Source organism: Mus caroli, chromosome 12 (genome assembly GCF_900094665.2).
Source record: "Mus caroli chromosome 12, CAROLI_EIJ_v1.1, whole genome shotgun sequence".
NCBI lineage: Eukaryota > Metazoa > Chordata > Mammalia > Rodentia > Muridae > Mus > Mus caroli.
The window spans coordinates 34,006,964-34,012,196 of NC_034581.1; positions in this window are offsets into that span (position 1 = coordinate 34,006,964).

The window sequence follows — 5,233 nt, forward strand, 5'->3', positions numbered from 1 at the left end:
AGAGAGAGAGAGAGAGAGAGAGAGAGAGAGAGAGAGAGAGAGAGAGAGAGAGAAGACTATCTTTCTGTTTGGGTTGAATTGTCAGGAAATATTAACTTGTCTATGAGGAAAATATTGTTCCAATATAATATTGGAGTGAAATGGTTATGAAACTATGAGTTTCATTAGTTGTGTGTGTGTTCATGTGAAAATGATTTGCTTACACCTGAAAAAAATAATCAAAAGTCTCAAAAATTAGGCCCTAGGAGATACATTATTCAGGGTGAGGAGAAACCAGTAGTGTGATTGGAGAGGCAAAACATAGTGAAGCCTTTTCATCTTTCATAAGAGTCAAGCGTAAAGTCAAATAACAAAAGTACAGCAGTTATTTGTCTAATATTTACATGATCCAAGATCCTTCAGAATGAAGGCCTACAGACCCAGGTTACAGAAGAGTCCATGTGCCTAGTGATAAAGTATGTGGACAGCCATGCAGAAATGCTACTGCATAGGGAAAGAGACATGGCTGACCTATGCTCTCTGAAAGGGGAAACTCGGAAAATCCAGTCTGTTTTCCCTCCTCTTGGGCTTTCAGTATGGAACCTTTCCTCCCTTAAGAGAATATAGGGCCAGGCTTATTCTAAAATGATCTGCTTTAAGATGAAATAGGTCTGAAGAATTCTTTATGGGTAAATTTTACTCAGAGAAGTGAATATTGATTATAGTAATATAGTATAATATCCCTAGTCTTTATACACTGTATTTACAGAAAAAAAATATCTAATATATAGGGACATGGCTGCTAGTCTTTATGCTTATTTTGGGGCAAAGAGAATTCTATGTTCTATGACTTTCTTGAGGAAGAAAGAACAGAGGAAAGTAAGAGATTGTTTCTGGACACCATTCCAATGTCCTTCAGAGAACTCAGCATGCCAGAGTGTCTATCTTTGGAATTATCACTTTTGGAGGCCAGGATAATTAAAGTCAGAGTTCCTCATTGTCACACTCTTCTGCCAACCTCACATTGTTGGCTTAGTTCCTTGGCTTTGTCCCCTATGAACACAGCATGATCTTGTGTTTTCAAGAATCATGTCCTTAAGTTACAACACCCAGTGTCCCCCAGTAAGGACAGGTGGTAGTATAGACAGAGTATATTAATGTTCTTTTGAAAAGACTCGGTTGTTCCTGGATGTGTCACGTTTCTTGCTTCTCATCTTCCAGATGAATTTCAGGAGAATGTCACTACCTCCAGTGGAGTACAATAGTAGAATAACAAGACTTGCCTCTGGTTTATCTTGAGATCATACGTATACACAGGACCAAAAGAAAAAAAGTGGAGGAGGGATCTATAAGTAATGAAGAAGTGGTAAATGTCAGGTATTGTTATCTGGAGATGGAATAGGGAATGTGTTCAAGAGATAAGAAATTAATTGGAAATCATCCTCTCTGTGCTTACCCATGGACCATAAGTGATATCTTTATAGACTTACTTCATTTTTTATGGGCCTTCTGAGAGAATGTTGTGGGGAAGGAAGCAGAGTTCTAAGGGGACTAGTTATGGACTGGAAAATGCAATGCTGTCGCTGCTGTAATTAGATTTACAGAGGAAGGAAGGGCCTGCAACCAGGAGACAGGGCACCAGTGTTTCTTGTCGGTTGAGATTCTCTAACAAGGTAGTCATCTTTGTGAAATGGACAGAAGGTATTGCTTTTCAACTCTGAAGGTGAAATAAAAGTTTATTACATAGGGCAGGACACATGGTCTTTGTAGAAGGCCACCTCTTTCAATTGTAAAGGTAAATGCCCCTCCTTCAATTATCTGAGTTTGATCTCACTATTCTATTACTCTCTCTGAGTCACACAGGAAGAGGTAAGCAACTCACTCTAATGTCCTGAAGCTAAAGTATAGAAATACCACTCAAAATATTTGCTAAAATGGCTCTTCCATTCAAAAAAAAATGAGAAAGCCAGCAAGACAACTAAATAGTTAAAGTGCTGGCTACATAAGTCTGACTACCTGATTTTTGACCTCTAGAACCAACATGGGACAAAAGAACTGATTATAGCAAGCTGTCCTCTGACTTCTTCATATGTACTATGGCACATACGTACTCATAAACACACACAGAATACACACAGTAATAAAGCATAAATGCAAGAAACATTTCATTTGAGAAATGATCATAGAATTACTTTGAAGCACTGTAAGTCACAAACTGTAGTAATTTATAATAGCCCTGATGCTGACTGAGTAAAGTATTTATTTACAAATACAATAGTAGTAATGATGTGGTTTTTTTAAATGTATAAGACTTGCAATATTTGTTTCTCCCAAGAAAAGAGTATCCCATTGTTTGTTCTATGTGAGTTAATTGTAAAAGATCCTTTTAAAAATAAATAAAATTGGGGCTGAAGCTATGGTTCAGTGGTTTAGAGCACTGACAGCTCTTCCAGAGGTCTTGAGTTCAATTCCCAGCAACCACATGGTGGCTTACAACCATCGGTAATGGGATTGGATGCCAGCATCTTGTGTATCTGAAGAGAGTGACAGCATACTCTCATACATAAAATAAATATATAAATCTTTAAGAAAGAAAGAAAAAAGAGAGTCTTAAAAGCAAATTCATAAGCCCACTTCCTGACACACAGGAAGAAATGTCCCAACAAGTCAGAAAAACCAGGACAAGATTCAACCTTCAATTCTATAGCTTCATTTTATGTGTCACTTAAAGGTTTCAGTTTGCTGCATCTAAAACCAGTCTTCAGTGAGTCATTTTAAATAGCAGAAATTGTAATTCTTCTGTTCAAGAAATCCAGTTATAAATTTGCTGAGATGATCGACATATTGCCTCAATTATTCTCACATGCTGATTCTGTTGGTTCTTTCAGCACTCTCTCTATACACATATCCCTGGACTACTTCATTCCAGGCACAGCTTTATGCACTAGAGATAGAGCTATAAACAAGAACTTGGATTTACCAAAAATTATTCATTCACATGCATCTTTCACATTTTAAATGGAATAATTTAGAAAAATGCTTAGTGTGTTTAAAGACGTAATCCCAGAGTGAATGTTCTGCTTAGTGTGGTCAGTCCCAGTGGTAAACCGTTCGCCATTGCTTCTTCTTCCGCTGTCCTGGACTCTCCTTGTTCTGACTAATAGTGCGAATTTTAAACAGCATTTCATAAAGAAAACAATTTTCAACTAAATCAAGGAATTTTTTCTCAATAACTACAATGATACTAGTTTGAGATAAACAAGAACTCAGGTGCATTCTTGGGAATGGCGCCTCTCAAGGCTATATCAAGTCCCTCTAAAATATACTGTCCTGATATTGAACTCTAAGTATCTCCCATTATGCTACACTTTAAGCCTCTACTTGGCTTCCTTTACAAAAAAAGTAAACTTATTATGAAAGTATAACACAGTATACATATATTAATGCATTATTTTTACCTAACTTGAAGATTAGTGTCACAGTAAAACATGCCTTATGCAGCATGATTAGGTAATATGTCAGATGTTCTAAAATGCATGAATTCTTTCAGATATTGTAAACTGTGTTATTACCAAACAGAGTAATGAAAGAAAGTTAATTTTTTTTACCTTTGTTTATCTAAGAAAATACTACCAACATTATTCATCTTAAAATGAGAGATGTTACACATGGCCCCTGTGAATGCTTTTCTTTACAGGAGCAAATCACTCCTTGTAAATCCAGCCACAGTGACAACAGCATCCCACAGGCAGTCCTGATTAACTCTCCAGGCTCAGCTAGGCTCAATGACATCATAAAATCAGCCATCTACTGAGAGATTGTTGAATGTCTGCAGAGAATGGAAAATAAACAGGACTAAGTGAAAATCTGGTTCTATAGATAAGTCAAAATGAGATTCTACCTTTCCACAATCTACTTAAGGACTCTTGGGGACAGAGAATACATAATAGCCATGGCCTTGGTGGCAAGAAACAGGTTATATAACAAGTGTGTATCTCTAGACTCAACAGAACAAGCTTTGCTTTTCAATCTGAAGTTAGCCTCACCAGGTCTTCAGTATCTTCCCAGTTCTGATGCCTTACAAAGAAATGTGGTTTGCTTTCAAATTCATTTCTGCAAGGTATCATTTTTATCCTTATCTATTTAGCAGATTTCATTAGTGGTAAAACTCAGAGACAATACAGCAGGAACTGATGTGTGATATCTATGTATGTGTTATAATAAAATGTGTCGGAGCATACTAACTAGAATTTTTCATTAGAAAATGATTTGTTGCCTCATCAAATGCTCTAAAATGAAAACATAACTCTTTAGATCCTCTTGTCTTTTGCATGATGTAATAGGCATCATCTTTATGGACCTGTGAACTGCACTGGAGGAATAAGTGGGCTATTTAAGATCAACATTTATGTGATATTCAGAAATTAAATGAAGCAGTAAATAAAATATGAAAATATCATAAATCACTGCTGTACACTTCATTATCTTAAGTAACTCAAATGGCAACTTTTTCGTGTGCAAACCAAATGCACTTACAGTGTGTGAGTCAATGTTGGCTGCACGTCCACAAGAAACTCTCTAAAGCCGTTCCTTTCTTCCGTGCAGTAGCAAGGCAAAGTCGATGGAAATCATTTAATAGCTGCTGCTTTGGGTACACCACTTGTTTCATGCTGCTCCCCACCAATTTTGAGGAGGAAAAAGAACAAAATTAGAACTGAGCTGTTATGCCATTGACACAGTAATAAGTAGGAACCCCATGGAATACAGGGAAAACACAAAGCACGGGCTCTACCACACAACAGGATTGGTTTGGCTCCACTACACTGGGATCCAGTGCAATATTTCAAAAATGAAACATGGCCTAGAGAAGTGGCATCTACATATTTTACCTTCTTTTTAAAAAATAATTCTTTAAAATTGTTTATTTTCTAAATCTTCCAATAAAATAGAGTTAATATATCAACTATTGAGTATAAATCCATTAGAGTAGATACCGAAGTAGGCTGCTTCAGGACCAATACAACACCATTTCACATGGCTGGTGATTGTATGATTTATAACAAAGCCCTCCCTGAATAACTACGCCACACCAAAGAGTAACCTCTCCATTGGTTCATGTTTGAATAAGGAGAAAGTAAAGGATCATGACAGTACATTTCAATACAAGAGATAATTCCAGCCATCTGCGTTTTCTGTATATCCTGTACCAAATCATAGTCTCTCTGTTCCTCTCTGTCCCTTTCCCCTGTTTCTT